Source organism: Triticum dicoccoides, chromosome 2B, assembly GCF_002162155.2.
Source record: "Triticum dicoccoides isolate Atlit2015 ecotype Zavitan chromosome 2B, WEW_v2.0, whole genome shotgun sequence".
Lineage (NCBI taxonomy): Eukaryota > Viridiplantae > Streptophyta > Magnoliopsida > Poales > Poaceae > Triticum > Triticum dicoccoides.
In genome coordinates, this window is record NC_041383.1 from 63523824 (window position 1) to 63540516 (window position 16693).

General features: G+C 44.3%; 1 long non-coding RNA gene across 8 annotated transcripts; it reads left to right on the forward strand.

The window, feature by feature from the left end:
• Positions 1-960: 960 nt before the first annotated feature.
• LOC119362163 lies at positions 961-16361 on the forward strand. Of its 8 annotated transcripts, none has more exons than XR_005173144.1 (6): positions 961-1275; positions 5143-5256; positions 7922-8025; positions 8142-8242; positions 13694-13894; positions 15671-15923. It is a non-coding gene; the product is annotated as an uncharacterized LOC119362163 (long non-coding RNA). The 8 variants fall into 8 exon arrangements; XR_005173148.1 differs by lacking the exon at positions 15671-15923 and adding an exon at positions 4828-5019 and having other exon boundaries at positions 13694-14064; XR_005173146.1 differs by lacking the exon at positions 13694-13894 and adding an exon at positions 15979-16361 and having other exon boundaries at positions 962-1275; positions 15671-15873.
• The last annotated feature ends 332 nt before the right edge of the window (positions 16362-16693 follow it).

Below are 16693 nucleotides of genomic sequence, written 5' to 3' on the forward strand. Positions count from 1 at the left end.
GGCATTACTAACAACCTTTTTGTCCTGGTTCTAGAATCGAGACTAAAGGACCTTACGAACCGGAACAAAAAGCCCTTTTTCTACTAGCGATTCCTTCGTTCATATATAGGTATACATTGTAGCTATTGTAGCTTCAAAGTTGGCTCGGGGTCTCGGTTCCGGCTCCACTACTGACGCGCGGCGTCATTATTTTCGGTAGCCGGGTGGAGTGTTGTATATTTGTAGCACTTGGGGCAAAACATATAGGGATAGGTCATACTATGTAAGCAGGATAGACGAGGCCACATCTCCCGCCGTCCAGGGGGTGCGGAGGCCTTTGGGGCAGGCTGCAGCGCGCGTCGCGCGCACACACGCACGAGCCGCAACAACATGACGCAGGCGTGCTAGGATTAGATTGTGCTGAGGCAAAGGCAAACTTCCTTCGCTTCGGTAAAAAAACGTCTTGCAGTAGACCGAAAGTAGTAGAGTAGCAGCTGGAGGTGCCGCGTGCGAGGTGCCTAGTTTTCCGTGTAAAAAATATCCATGGCGCCGTAGAGCATGGTTAATAGTATAGCCGGCTATAAGCCAGTGCCATGTCATCTACAACCCATCTTATAGCTAACATGTATAATAATAGATTAAAAAAGTGTACTACTTTTTTATTATGTGGCCCACCTTTCATTCTCATAAAGTGCCTAGGAGCACGTGCTAGAGCTGGCTCTTCACGAAGAGCCCGCTTACCTTTTCTTTCCTCTTCTCTTTCTTCCAACTAAGCAGAAATATACTAGTTTATTTCTTATAGCCCGCTGACTAAGCTCTATTATACATGCTCGTAGAGAGAATCTCTGACTCTCCACGAGCCTTTGTCCTCACTCCCTCCCCGCTCACTGCCTGCCTGGGCCCACGCCCACGAGGCACCCTCATCAAAACAAAAACAAAATCAATAGAAAAAGAAAACAAAATGCGTACGCACGTCGTCAAATCAATCTGATGGGCCCCCCTCTCTCTCTCTCACTCTTCGCCCCTCATACCTACAGTATTTTATCTTCTTCCTGCTCCGCCCCGCCGTGGCTCTGGATCTGGTGACCTAGCTAGCCAACCATGCCTCGCACTCCACCGAAGCCTTCCTGCTTCGAGCTACTCCACGCCCCAGTATTTCAGCTTCTCTGTCCTGTTCCCCTTGCGCGGATCGATCTACTTCCGGCCGGGCGCGCGGCGCAGGACGGGAGGGCTTGGCCTTGCTGCTGCTGCTGCTTCCTCTCGGCTCCAGATCCCCCGCTCGTTGATGGCCGGCCGGTGAGTCCATGGAAAACTCCAGTCGCTCCAGTATGAAATTTCATTTTTCATTTCAGACGTCCATGGATGGATATATAGATCTGCTAATATAAGTGCGTAAGTTGGAGTCAGTCACCGCGGCTGCCAGTAATTCTCTGTAACTTTGTTGAGTGCTAGCTTGCTTGCCGCTATCGGAAGCCTACCCATCATCGGCTAGCTAGCTAGCTAGCGTGATGAATAGCTTGCGAGGGGCTTGAAGAATCCTGCTACTAGTTAGGATGGTGGCGCCGGGACCGGCCAGGCCAACTGATGAACTGAGCACAGGAGGAGTATTTGGCTAGTAGAACCGAGTGATTAGTAAGCGACCGCCCAGCCAAGAACTCCCAAGAAACTTTTTTCAACTACCAGTAGTGATTAGAAACCACTAATATATAGTAGATGCCACTCTGAGTTGGGTTTAGACTGTTTCTGTGACGACAGAGCAGAGCACCCGGTGTGGGAGAAAGGGAGATGGCACCGGCCGCGCTGTGGCCTCCCAGATCTAGACGCCGACCAAGTGGGTGGGCCCCACGCATGAGTCACCGCGTTCTTGCATTTTCCCCTTTTCCAATTTGGAAAGAACGGGCGGCGTGCACCCCCGCCGCCTAGGCCTAGGCCTAAGCTAGCTGTCCATGCTCAAGGCAGGCCTATTTCAGGGGCACACTACTGGAGTTGTACTAGTTACCTCTTTCCATTTTAGTACCACCAACGACCCTGCGATACAACCGTGTACTAGGTGCACGTTGGAGTATTATTTTATTTTATTTTATTTATTTCCGATTGGGTCGATCATTTGTCCCGGACCTTGCCACTCTAGTCTAGCCTAATTCTTCACTTTTAAAAGTATACTACCAGAAGAATCAAACCTATTATACAGAGCTCATCAGAAATAGAAAGCATCTTAAACATAATAAAAAAAAAATTACGTCTGAGATTCCGAGAGCACGGAACAACCACTACCGAGTCGCCGCTCCTCTTTCAGCCCGGTTTGACCTTGTTGATGAAAGCATGGAAGTCTTTGTGAACGTGCCCCTAAAGAATAGTTCCCTGTAGCCGCAATCGTTGCCGTCTTTGTTGAACTCTTACATAGATCTGAAGCACCTAATCTCGCCACACGACAAGAAAACTAACCTCACCATCCCAAAGAGATGGTAGGAATCTACACTGGAGCTCCGTCGACTACGTCCAAACAGGCGAACTCAAGGGAGGGTTGAAGCCCGAAAGGCAGACTCGAAGAAGAAACACCGGCATCCGCCGAGCGCGACATGTGCGAGGAGGGAAACAAACTTAACCTAAACTACCAACCAAAGCAGATGCACCGAGATTCCCCTCCCTGCCACCGGGCGCCAAAGTAGCAGGTAGAGGGGAGGGAAATCCACGGGCTCGCCGGTGAAGTCTGCAGAAAAAAGTTTGCCCTAGCCGAGGGTTAGGGAAGGAAAGGAGAGAAGACCAAAATCCTCTACACAGCTGCCACCTCCACCTCCTCTCCCAAGAAAGAACTTAGGGTTCCTCTACCTCACATGGGCGCCGCCGCCGACACGCCTCGTCTCGGGTGGCCCTAGGGCCATGGAGGCGTATTGGACCCTAGCCCCTCACCGGCAAGTGGGATCTTCCTTTGTTTTTGGTGCTTTATGAGTTTGTTTAGGGTTTGCGTGCTACTTAGGAAGACGAGATAGTGACGGCTCCCTGAAGATGGAATAAAATTCTCCCCGCCCGCCTCCCGTTCCAGTGATGCGTCTAGCGTTGTCGGAGGGCGTGGAGGTGTATGTCCGGTGGATCTCGCGAGATTCGGTCATTGGTGGTCTTCAGTGGATCCGTTTGGATCCAATCTTTATTCGTCTTCGTTTGTTTGTCTACATGTTGGATCTTTTTTTTATACTTCTTTTCATCGACGACGGCTGCTGTTCTGGTGTGCTGATCCTGTGGAGTCTTAGCACGACGATTTCCAGAATATCTACTACAATAAGTTTGACCTAGATTCGGTGAGGAAGAGGTGATGACGAAGGTGCACCTTCGACTCACTCCAGTGCTTATAGTCTTCGCTAAATGGTCTATGGATATGGGTGTAATTTTCATTGTTTATGTGTTTATTTACTGTCGTGGCAATGATAAATATATCAAAAGTTTTCTTAAAAAGATGAGACAAGAGGAAGTTGTGAGCAGTATAAGTATTCTTGTATCTCTTTTGATTTTGAAGAAAAGAACGAGCACCGCTGGCAATTAAAGTTGAAAACAAAAACTCAAGTACCTTTCATTATTTTTGGTTCGCCGAATATAGAGGGAAACGGTTCCGCATGTACCAAGGGAGTTTATACGCGGCAATAATAATAATAGTAAAACAATAATAATAATAATAATAATAATAATAATAATAATAATAATAATAATAATAATTTATATACATAATAATAAAGGTCTATTGCTTCTTGCAGCATGTCATGGAAATTGCACCCAAAGTTGCAAAATATTACCCAGCATGCCACTTGTAAGTAAGTGATAAAAAATGTTTCACACACGAGAATTTTCCGTCTGGGCCGGCTCAGGCAGTAGGGACTTCATGTATTGCATGCTGGGAGAAGACGCCCGTTTGGGTCGGCGTCCGGGTGGCTTTTTTTTTAATTTAGTTTTTTATTTTATTTTATTTTCCTGTTTAATTATTTCTACTTTAGAAAATTTGGGAGCTAAAAAAGTTCCAAAAATAAAAAAATAAGAACTTTGAAATAAAATGTTTAATAAATCATAAAATGTTTGTGGATTCAAAAATGTTCCCAATTTTATAATTTTGTCTCTTATTAAAAAAGTTCGAAATTTAAAAAATGTTCGCGAAATAAAAATGTACATGATTTTTCAAAAAGTTTGTGTATTAAAAAAATATAATGAAATTAAACAAAAATTTTCCAATTAAAAAATATTCATGAATAGAAAAAGATCCTAAAAATTCAAAAACTATGAGTGACTTACAAAATAGTTTATTCATTCATAAAATGATCATGCATTGCAAAAAATGTTCATTCAAACAAAAAAAGTGTTCATTAAATCAATAAAATGTTCTTGAATTTCAAAAATTGTTCCACCAGTTTCTAAAACAATGTTCGTCCATTCTAAAAATGCACCGATTCAAGAAAATTGTTAAGAGGATGTTCACAATTTTTAGAAAATGCTTGCAAATAGTATAAAATGTTCATGAATTCAAAAAATGTTCAAAACTTTGTAAAAGTGTTCATGAATTTGTAGTTCGCAATTTCAAATATGTTCATGAGTTTTAAAAAATGTTCAAGATTTCACGAAATTGAGAATGATAGTGTATCTCGGTGACGCGGCAAAATATGATCATGGCAATTAGATTATGATTTATTTTTCTTCCGTTGGAGCGCACGGGCCAATTCCCATCTACTAGTACGGTAGTACGAGGTTGATAAGTTTTCTTTCCTAAAAAAAAAGAGTTATCTTTCCTCGTGCATCCCGTGCGGCTATTATCTTCTTCCCCCTCCGATCCATCACATCTTCCCTAGCTCTTCCTTTCTCCCAAACCAGATCTTTGCTGGCGTGGTTTCAAGGCCCATCGAAGCTCGGGCAGCCGCGCGCGCGCTCTATGTCGATGATGAAGGCGGCGACCAAACCTTTCTTCGTAATTGGATTTCCTGTTCCATGGTTTGGATCAACTGCCGGCCGGCCGCCCGATACGAATTCAGCTTTTAACTCCTGATTTCGATCCTTGTTTCTGTGGTATGGGATTAATCAGATCTCAATCCCCTCGTTCCTTCAAATCAAATTTATTCAACAAGGGTAGAGTCGCCTCCAAGTTTGGTCCCTATTCTCAAATTTGATTTGCTCATGCATGCCCTGCAGGATCTCCTCGCAGCCGGCCGGCCGTATACACCGTGTCTGATCCTTCCTCTTTGTCCAGATGTTAAACCAAACACGGTTCGATCTGAGCAGATGGTCAACTTCTTCCTATGCCAGGTAAAGTCTTGCACTCCTGATGAAGTTTCAACCTTACCACCAAGTTGCAAATTTTCTGCTCCTTTTTTCACCTAATTAGAACGAATTGCGTATGCATTATGAAGGTGATTTCCTCATGGTTTTGTCAGGCGAGAGTCGGGAATTATTTTTCAGTTCAGTCTCTACTGTCTTTTTATTCCTGTTCTTCTGACGTTGGATTGGTTCTGAATGTTTTTCCATACTGAAAGGACGTTTCGTTAGCGGTCCATCGAACGTATGCGACTACAATTCATTTGGGAATGGAACGGGAAGTATGAAACCACCTTCCTCCTAACATCTCAGGCTCTCTAGTGAGAATTCCTGATGTCTGACTGCCCGTTCTTTCCGTATTTGTAGACCGATTCAGGATTTACATGTCGATCATCGTTTCTGGAGTGATGGATCTTCTGCAAATTGATCTGTGAAAGCCTTGAAGAAACAAAGAAACAAACCATTCTAATCCCCTGACTTATTTAGGCAACAATAACATAGCAAGAACTTGAAAGAAAACACATTCATTTGGGAGCCCATATCACACGAATTACATTTCAATTGGCATAGGAAATGAAAAGGAAAAGGAAAAAAAAGTTGTTACAGTGAGCTGTTCATTGTGTGAAGATTATCAAATTCATAATATTGACGCCCTTCCCTCCTCCACATGACTACGCAAAAATTATCTGACACGAGGCATTGCCATGTTTAATTGGACGCAAACAGAAGCACCGCCACCAGTTACTTCACGGCGATAGGTCGACAGAACGAACGAGACAGGAAGGGATGAAAGGAATGAAGATGGAGCTGGTTGCGCCAGCCCTCAAAGGGGAGGATGGGAACTGACCATACGGCGGAGGAAGGGGAGAGAGAGGGAGATAAATTAAAGTGATTAGAGGAATAATTACGCTATCAGTATAGATTTGCAGAGGCCCATTTTTTAAGAAAAAAGAGCGAGGACTAGCCCTTGGTTGCCAACTGAGCGACTCTCGGCAATCAACTTAATTCCTAAGGGATTGGATTATATATTGATGGATGGCTGAGGTCGTGTGGTTCTGACAAACTTGTTATTTTTAGAAAACAACCTGTTAAAAATACTACCATATCTAAAAATTGCTTCCTTTTTTTGCCCACTAGCTCTAAAATATTATGTCTTTCTTCCCATTTATCAAAATCTCCCTGTCCCTATGACTTTGCCACTTGTCAAACCCATACGTCAACTAATTGAAGCCACATCACAAAATCTAAATAATAACAAGACTTCACTCTCTTTAAGCAATAATCTAGCGACACATTTGGCATCCCTCCACAAGTCGGGCTTCAACTCTCTGGGAATACGCCACTGCCTCCTCCTGCCCTTGACGACACTATCTTTTTAAAACCGCCATCAAGGCACTTCATTAATTCATAGGCAGGTTAACATCTCATTGCATGGGATTACATCATCAATACTTGAATCAATATCCAGCATAAGTGTTGTCTTGGTGCACACACGTGCATACAATTGGCACTCCTTCTAGCAAAACAAAAAGTAAAACCCTGGAAGTTTGAGAGATATCCCCTCATCTTTTTGAAAACCTGACCGCATGCAGAGCGATCCTCACCTTTCATCCACATAGAGTACAAGACTTGACAATCCGTCTAGAGCACAATGTACTGAAAGTCTTTCTCCATAGCCATAATCACTCCTTCATGGCATGCCAGTGTCCCAATGATGAGCGGTTCAGAGATTGCATTATATTTAACATACATCGCCTGGATAAGACCCATCATGTTCTCGAGCAATCACCCCAGCTCCTGCTATACCTCGACTTGATTTTTGAAATTGCTATTAAATTTTTATTTACTAAAATATTGTAAGCCACCTTCAATTAAATTTTGTTACAAATAATTATAAGGAATTTATAAGGGTAAATTACAATTTAGATTGTAATTCTACTATATACTGTACTCTCGCCGTTTTAGTTTACTAGGTCCATCTAAAAAATCACTGTAACCAAGAAAGACCTAATCAAGTGCTGGACCACGTATTAATGCAGTATGCTTCGTCATGGCTCTTTTCCTGCATTTGTTGGTTCTAAATTAAGAACCAAAATTTGACAAATACCAATGCGGCTCTAATCAATGATTGCGTAAACCCAAGGCATGGGGGCTTACAAACTAAAAATTCAGATATTTTGAGATGGGTCTAACAAGCTGGACGGGAGGGGGTATTAGGCAGTATCATTATGCTTGGAGTTGAAGTGTGATGTCTTTTGAGATTAATGATAAGAATACATACATTTATTGTTCCAATACTTGAATATGGTAAACACATGAAATATGTCAAAGTAGAGGGCAAAGAGGAAGAAAAAGCAAGTCGGAGTATCTTGGACACTTCGGCACAAATTAGGAGAAATAGTAGAATTTATTCTGAAAAGGAAGAATCATGTTAACACCATGGAGCTCTGTGGGTGAATTCATTTGTATCTGTATATAGGAGATTCAGCCAGCGAAAGTTACACATGGTCCACAATCTCTTGTGATTAACGAGTTGCGTATGTCTTACAGTGCACCCAATCTTCGGGATATTTTAGAACTTAGCCCGGGCACACATGCCTCACATTTTAACTCATTCTAGGCTTCTCATCATTTCGTTGTTTGGTCACTCTTGCAGGTTCTAGGCCAGCTACCAAGCATCATCTGCTCGGGATATTTTGCTTACTCTGACATCCCGTAACTCTGTTGAATTACTCTCCTATATACCGTCACGTATAGATGGTACGTTCCTTTTACAGCGAGCTGTACGTGTTGCACAGCACATCTTATCTATTCTACAGTTGCAGAGTTGCCTAGGATTATGTTCTCAGCATTTCCTTCTTTGGTCACCTGTGCAGGTTCTGGGTCAGCCACCAAGTTTCCTCTGTTCTGCATATTTTGTTTCGTTTGACATCCAACAAGTCTGGAAGCGATCTCTTTATAGCGTCACATATAACTGGTACGCTTCTTTTCAAGTCTCGTGCATTTACTTGGGGCTCATTGACACCGGTTAGTCTGAAGTGCATCGGCTATAAACATGGGTATTTTCGATTATCTAAAATTCATTTCATCAGGACATGCATTTCCATGAAAAGAAAATCATCCCATCTGCATCAACATTGATGTCGTAGTGAGACCGAGAGAAGCCGAAGAAAACTTGCCAAGTCCTTTTTCCCATTCTCCCGCGCAACCCATCCTATGGCGGCTCCAGGACTGAAATCCTAGTTCACCCCCCTCCCCCTCTTGCGCTTGAGTCTTGTTTTGTCTCCATTGGCTAGAGGTGAACAGGGCGAGGCATGTCACATGTGGTGATGGTGGCGTGCGACAATGGTGACGACGGCGAGGCGCACCATGGGAACAGTGGAGACAGGCGATGCCGGAGACACGTGGGTGGCGGTTGGCGCTATGTGGTGGTGATGACAATGGTGTAGGTGCCAAAGTGCGCATGGTTGGGCGGTGGGGTGCCAGGGGCACAGTGGCGGTAGGCGGTGCTAGAGTCACCTGGGTGGCATGCGATGGTGATATCAGCACATGGCGGTGGCGGTGAGATGCATAGGGTGGACGGTGGGGCGCACCAGGGCACGATGGTGGTGGGTGGTGGCGATTGGCCAGTCATAGGGGTGGCGTTGGTGGACTAGATGCACGGTGGTGGCAAGTGGTGTGCCCGCGGCGGACGTGTCGGTCTACTTGTTAAGCTCCGACGACGACAAAAAGCGCAAGGATCGCGGCGGCAATGGAAGATTCGGAGGAAGAGGATGCGCCAGCGAAGGAAGATGCAGAGGAGGCCGCTGGTGGTGGCGAGTGGTGTGCCCGGGGCGGATGTTGTGTCGGTCGACTTGTGGAGCTCCGACGACGACAAATAGCGCGAGGATCATGGCGGCAATGGGAGATTCAGAGGAAGAGGATGTGTCGGGGAAGGAAGATCAGGAGGAGGCCGATGGTACCGACGAGGTATGCATCCCCTCGTGGGAGGAGGCGGAGAGGGAGTATGAGTGGGCTCTACCCAAGGAGGAGCACCGGGTGGGATGTCGGGCTCATCGCGCACGTCGTGTTGGAAAGGTCCATCAGCGACGAGCGTGAGATAGTCGAGAATCACCATGACAGGAGTCAATAGCAAAAAACTACCACATTACGGGTCATCGTTCAAAAAAACTACCGCTTTTTTAATCTTTTCAAAAAGCTACCACAAAATTGTTCTGCTGTTACAAAAAACTACCATGTCGCACTGATGACTACTTTGGTTAACTTTAAACGTTATTATGACAGGTCGGGTCCACTTGTCAGGTTGATTGTTTGATTTGACCGTTAGTTTGACCATTGACAGGTTATGACAGGTGGGGTCTAAGTATTTTTTTAGCAAATAGGTCCCTGAAACAAAATATAAAAGCAATCAGGTCCTTGATTTTTTTTTTAAAAAGCAATCCCGTCCTCCCGGGGAGCTCGTCGCCGGAGCCGGCCAGTACCACACCGGCGAGCTCGTCAGGGCCGTCCAGCTCTGGCCGTGGCCGGCGGGAAGCAGCAGCCGCGGCGGGCTGGAACCGCCCGAGTTCCCTGGCTGCTCCCCGCCCGTGCTCGAGCTCGCGGCCAGCGGCGGGGCGGCTGCTCGTGGCCAGCGGCGGGGCAGACCTAAGCAGGCAGCGGCGCGTCCATGACGTGGTGGTGGTCGGCCCTCGCGGCGGCGGCCGTGGTGGTGGCCGGCCCGGAGACGCTCCCCATGGCGTGGTGGTGGCCGGACCAGGCGGCGGCGGCGGCCGTGGCTCCGTCGGCCATGGCGCTCGGGATTTCGAGTGATAAGGGAGGGAGAGAGGGGAGAAGAGAGATAAGGGAGAGAGAGCACTTACATGTGGGACCCAGTTGTAAGTTAACGGTAAACAAACAGTCAACAAACGGTCTGTTTAGTAGCGGGCCTGACCTGTCATAAACGGGATTAATTCTAAGTCGGGTGGTCATTTGGGTTTTTTGGAACAGCAGAACAATTTTGTGGTAGCTTTTTGAAAAGATTAAAACAGCGGTAGTTTTTTTAGAACGATGACCCGTAATGTGGTAGTTATTTGCTATTCACTCCCATGACAGCAAGAACAAGAGCTGCTCTTTTAGCGCCGATGACTCGAAGGTACCATCGTGGAGCATCCATGATGCCGATGAGTCCGGCTCAGGGAAGGCGTATTTGATCTACCTCTCGTCCGATAAGGACAAGCAAGTTTATCTTGTTTTTAGCTCTAAATCTATGTTAATTAGGTTGTAGTTAGTTTAAGTACTTGGTAATTAGGTCGTAGTTAGTTTAAGTACTTGGATATTTAATGTGCACCCTGAAATCTAGCGTAGCGGCATAGGTAGAAATCTAGCTTTGGTGCTCGAAAGTCCGAGTAGGAAGTAGCTGTAGTAATGGACTTTTATTTGCTGTGACAGAAGTTGCAGAAAGTAAAAAACCATGCAAGTGATAAGCTCTTAAGATGTCGGCACTCATCATTCAATGTCTGTTAACACATGTAAGTAGTAAAATAAATTTGATCAGCTAGCAGTAGCACACTTCGTCTACTACCACACACACACACACACAGTGAGTCTCACAAACACAGTGGCTCATTAATGAGTACAAGTGGGACACCACAAATGTTGAAGGCACCAGTCGCAATCTCCAAGAAAGCACTATTCGCATTGCTCTTGTCCACGCGAACAGATAGTACTACCACTCCAGTCTTGCTGCAGAACCCACTCAAACTTCCCTGACATCGACCTCGGGATACGAGCGAGAACCACCATGTTTCATCATTGTCATGAGTGCATCAATGACATGGTCTGAGTCATAGTTGATCAAGTGAAGCAATTGATCAGTACCAGTTCCCGCGAGCCTTGTCATGGAGGCTGGGTAGTTGGGAACTAGGTTGCCATCCTCATTTTGCTCATAAACAATGTAGTTTTTGATGCGATTATGTCCTTCCTTTGCTGACAAGGCATTGACTGAACCATTCATCTGTTGCACTGCTTTAATCAATTTGTCATTCCATCCGTGCACCTCATAGTACTTGTGCAGCAGGGCAACATATAAAGCAAGGAATGATCTGCCCATGCTAGACCAATCATGTAAGTGATCGTTCAACTCTTCATGAAGCGGGACTGCATCCCCATTCTCAAAGTTCTGCTCCGCAAACTGCAAGAACACCCCTGAACGTTGACACTCCCCAAATAATATCATAAATGTCTGCAGCAATCTAACTCTATCATATATCCAATCTCCAATACTAATGCTGTTCTCTGGAGTGAATATTTTCAAGTGACAATTGGTGGGGGTGAAAGCAAGGAGGCATTCCAGTAAGTTCAGAGTTATCCCTTGACCAAGAGTTATCCCCACTTGCTTCGTGTATCCACTGTCCCAACTTAGCTTATTCCCTTTCAGATCAAAGGGAAGGTTTACATCCTTAAAGTGAAACCATCCACCCGGATTTTCCTTGGTTGGAACAACATAGAATGCGATCAGATAACCGTTACTTTGGCGAAATAGAAGCCACAGCACAACCTTGCCGTCCAGCTCAATCTCGACCATGTTGTATGTTTCCTGCAATTCACATTTGCACATCATTTCAACTCCTAGCCATATGTAGGAAAAGGATAAGAAAAAGAAGAAAAAGAATCAGCGAATATTACATTTTCGGAAGGCTGCGTGACTGGAACTCCTTGAATGCTCATTGATCTCACTTTCTTAAAGAGCTTGCGTCTAGCATCCAGAACTTCCTTCAAACCATCATAGTTACTCTGAATGGCGCCACGCTCGTCAATGCTTTGAATATTGCCATCCTGGTCAGTCTTCAGTCTCCATATTACGCTCTTTACATCCTGCAGCAAAGAGGAAGCAACGAGCATTAGTTTCTAAAAATCATTTGCTATGCTTTATCAACTTGCGGACAGAACTCAAGGTCATAAATATATTGCAATCTAGCATTTGCCTCTATATATATCCAAAATTCTGAACCTACAGTTAATATGACAACTCCGAAACTGCTTGTCAAGTCACAAGATAATGAATTAAAGTGTTGCACTGTTATCTGCTGGTAGGTATAACACATATGCCCAAACACACCGCTTCTACTCCTGCTTTTGCACTTAAGGTGAACAGATTAGGTGAACAGATTGCACATATGATTCATAAACCAAAGCATACTGCTTCTACTCTACTTATGCACCGAAAGGTAACAGATTGCACAAAGAACTCTTTCATGAAGAATATTGGAGCTTGCATTTCATGACAATGAAAAGGGGCAAATGATATTTTGCATGTTTGTTCTCACATTAAGTTATGCAAATATTAAAATATACGAATGTGTTGCTCATAGTGGTTAAGTTCAAGGAATATGTAGTATTCCTGTTAATTCTTAGTTAACTTACAGACCTGTGAGAGGCTGTGTATATTAGTTTACATATATAATTCTAATGATGTCAGAAAGCTGTGAGAGGCAGTGGTCATCTAACGAGCAGCTGTAAATTAACTTTCTCTTTTGAAATCCACAACCACAATTAGTTAGCAGCATGTCAAATTGAAAAAAAAACAAGTGAGAGAGAAGAATGCTTGTGGTCGTCCAACACACTGATTAAGTGATATTTGGCAAGACAGATTTCTTTAGGAATTAGTTCAAATTCAAACAAACATAACTGAGCGTTCGAACCCAAATTTCACCCTTTCAAACAAGTCCCGTGTGCAGTACCTGTATGCTGAAAGATTCTATTCACTGCTGGCATAGTCTGAATAATTAAGCAATGAAATTGCAAAACACCATACAATTTCAATAGCAACAAGTGAATGATCTAGGGATGTGTTTAGTTTGAGCCCCAACTAGCCCACCAAAATTTTGGCATGACTAAGACAAGGGCATGGCTGAAAATTCGGCAACTACTTGTTGTTTGGATTATAGCAATTGCACCTACTATTTTTTTTGGCAACATGTATTAATTTTTGCTTAGTTTGATTCCTATTCAGCTATCATGTTGCGTTAACAAAAGCAGAAACAAATGTTAAACAGAACTTAATTAACTACAGTGTGGCAAAAGAAACTGAATGGACCTGTAAAAAGAATGTTAAACAGAACTTAATTAACTACAGTGTGGCAAAAGAAACTGAATGGACCTGTAAAAAGTGTGGATCTTTAACACAGATGTCACCATGCACCTAATTCTACCTATCTCTGAAGACATAGTTGATTATAGGAAAAGTCACAGCTGATTATACGGAGACTGAAACAACTATATTGACATGGCTAAACAGGACTAGTTACACTTACATGGCTTCATACATGGAAACTGGACACGCGCTTAATGATCTATTCAAACTATTGCTGGATGAGATGTCACCGCTTATTGCTTCCGTCAACCGTCAACGTGAACTCATGTAGTTAATCTACCTCACTAATTGCTTCAGTGTTGCAGTACAGAATGAGGCCCCACATATGTGAAGCGGGCAAGCTGGTCTGCCAAATATTTGGCGAGTGCTTTAGCGCAAACGGCATGCCCAGGCGTTGGCGAAAATTACATGGGAGCATGAGGACTTGCTTTGGCGAACCAAAATTTTGGCATCTATATGCAAGCGGAAGGCAAATCTCACAGACAAGTCACAAAATTGGTATGGCTAGTATTGGTAGTAACCAGACACCTGAAGTCTTACCAAAGATAAAATTTACTTTCAAAGTCAATTATATTGGCGTTGCAACAACTGGCAATCCCTTGCAAGTTCATAAATTCAGTTACTTTATTGACTGTCCCTAAATACCAGACCGGTCAAATTCATCAAAACCTGCTTTTTAAGCTAGACGCAGCACAAGCAAGTAGATATTCGCCCAGATCTACTTTTCAAGTAAATATCCTAGCCGGATGTAGAAAATATCCTATCATTTCACCAGATCTAGAGATACGAAAGAATATTTGGAAGCCGAAGATGGCAGGGGGGATGGATTGGTAGATGCATACCGAAATGCTGGTCTGCTTGCAAGCAATCGACCGCCTCGAGGCCTCCTGAAAAGCCAAATCCTTTTTCTTCTGCACCGCATCCCCCGCCCCACTACTCTGGCTGCTATCAGATGGCCGACTGCTGCTACTGATAGTTGCCCTCGTCCCTCCGCGGCTGCTGGATTCGTTGACCGACGCTCCTCCTTTCTTCCCCCCTTCCCCCCGGCCATGTGTAGCGCCGCGCCGCGCCTCCCACCGCCCCTTCCTCTTAGTGCAAGCGACGAATCTGTGGAGAGAGTAGAAGCGGAGGAGCACTTGCGGTGACTGTAAAGTCGACACCTTTCTACTGCCTGCCCGACTAATGCTTCTCAAGAGAGGATGTTTTAGGATATCTCCAAGGCCGGCCCTCAAAAGGCCTGTTGTGCCATTCAATATGGGCCTGTATCGATCCATCGAGTGACTCAGACGTGTTTTCTTTCACAAACGAAACCAAAGACAAACGTGGGGATTTGCAAGCCTCCGGACCACTCCCAAGTCCACGTCTGACCGCTTTGGCCCACCCAAATCGTCCCCTCGTCCGCGATCGCTTCCCACCTGTAACGGTTAGCGCCGCTTCAGAGCGCCAGTGCCGCATTCATGCTCGGCTAGAGTGTACGTAATTTCTCATTGTCGCCGGCATTGAAGCGGCATATATGTCGAGAGACCGTTGCCCACGCTACTTCCCGGTGCAGGCGACTGCTCCGCGTTCAGACGACACCGAGACAAGATACGAACTATCCTATGTGACCTTGAGAAGATATATCGTCCAGCCTTATTTGATGTGATGCTGCATTTGACTATTCATCTACCTGATGAGGCACTACTTAGAGGTCTAGTACAGTACGGCTGGATGTACCCTATTAAAAGGTGGCTATGCACTTTCAAGGGCTATGTTAGGAACAGAGCTAGACCCGAGGGTTTCATTGCAGATGCCTACATTGCTACAGAAGCTTTGTCATTTTGCTCAAAATACATTGAAACAGCCGATCAGCTTAGCAAAGAGGTGGGTGAAGACAATCCCGGGCTCAATGTTTTCGATTATTCTGTTTGAGTCACAGGGAAGAGTCGACAAGAGGACAAAACCTAAAGATTTGGACAAAATGGTTTGGTATCTGTTGAATAACTATTCTAAGATACTACCTTATATCAAGTAAGTGCTTACTGTAGCTTATACATCGTAATCTACTAAACTTGCAGCACATTATTATATATTTAGATGTTTGACGCGGCCACTATGTTGTGCAGCATCTACAAAAAGGAGTTACTACCGCAAAATCCAAGAAACATTGACAAACTGGTTATGACAGGATTTGCGAAATGGTTCAAGAGCCATGCATGCTTTTGAATTGCACTGTCAGTTTTTTTAATATATTGAGTACATAAGATGATCAGCTTGTCTATTTTTTAACCATAGGTTAAGAAGATGCGGGAGAATGGGCATGCAGTTGATGATGCCCTTTACGCACTAGCGACGGGTCCTGATACTCGGGTAAGACATTATGAACCTTGCGTTGTCGGAGATGTGCGCCACAACACCCTTGCACACGATGAAGGCAGGAAGACACAAAACAGTGCCATCATGAGCACTGATACGTACGGCAAAGAGACAACTGAAATGTATGCTAGCATAACAGACATTGTTTAGTTGCAGTATATCTCCAGTTTCGAGGATCATCAGTGTGTGGTTCTGTTGTGCCGTCGTTGGTATAACCTGTTTTCCAGGATCGCAAACCAGAGCTGGTGATTATTTCAAATCCATCAATGTCAAGGCAGCGTATCAGACCAACGAGCCTTTTATTTTGGCAAATCAAGCAACACAGATATTTTTCTTGGAAGACACATTTGCACGTAGCGATGACCGGAGAGTATTGCAATGGTTTGAGCAAAGGAATTCATTTAATGAAGTTGCACAACAAGATGATGCTTATACTACTGCTGACCTACAATATTCCACAGATGTTCCTAATATCTTTGAGAATTATCATGTTAATGACGCTGGCAAAAAGATTGTCTGTTGTGCTGTGGACATACAAGAGTTGATCAAAAAGAAGCCAACGTTCGAGGACATTGAGGATGAAGAAGAAGATGACACTATGGGAATTACGATTCAGACTGATACACATGGCAAAGATGTTGACGCTGCTGCTGTGGATGATGATTAGATTGCTTTTGTCGTATTTGCCTGTCAGAAGACGTTTTTTATCTGCTATGTAAATTGTGTTTTTTATGACAACTGAAACCTGATGAACGTGTTGTTTAGTATTTTGCTGTGAGAACATCACTTCTTATGTATGTTGATTTGTGTTTGGTGATTGTATGATGACTAAAACATGATGACATTGTCGTTTAGTTGTACTCATATTTGGTTGTGAAACTTGAATTTGATGACATAGTTTCCTGTTGGACTGCAATTTGCTCGGCGTCTTCGAATGGGAAC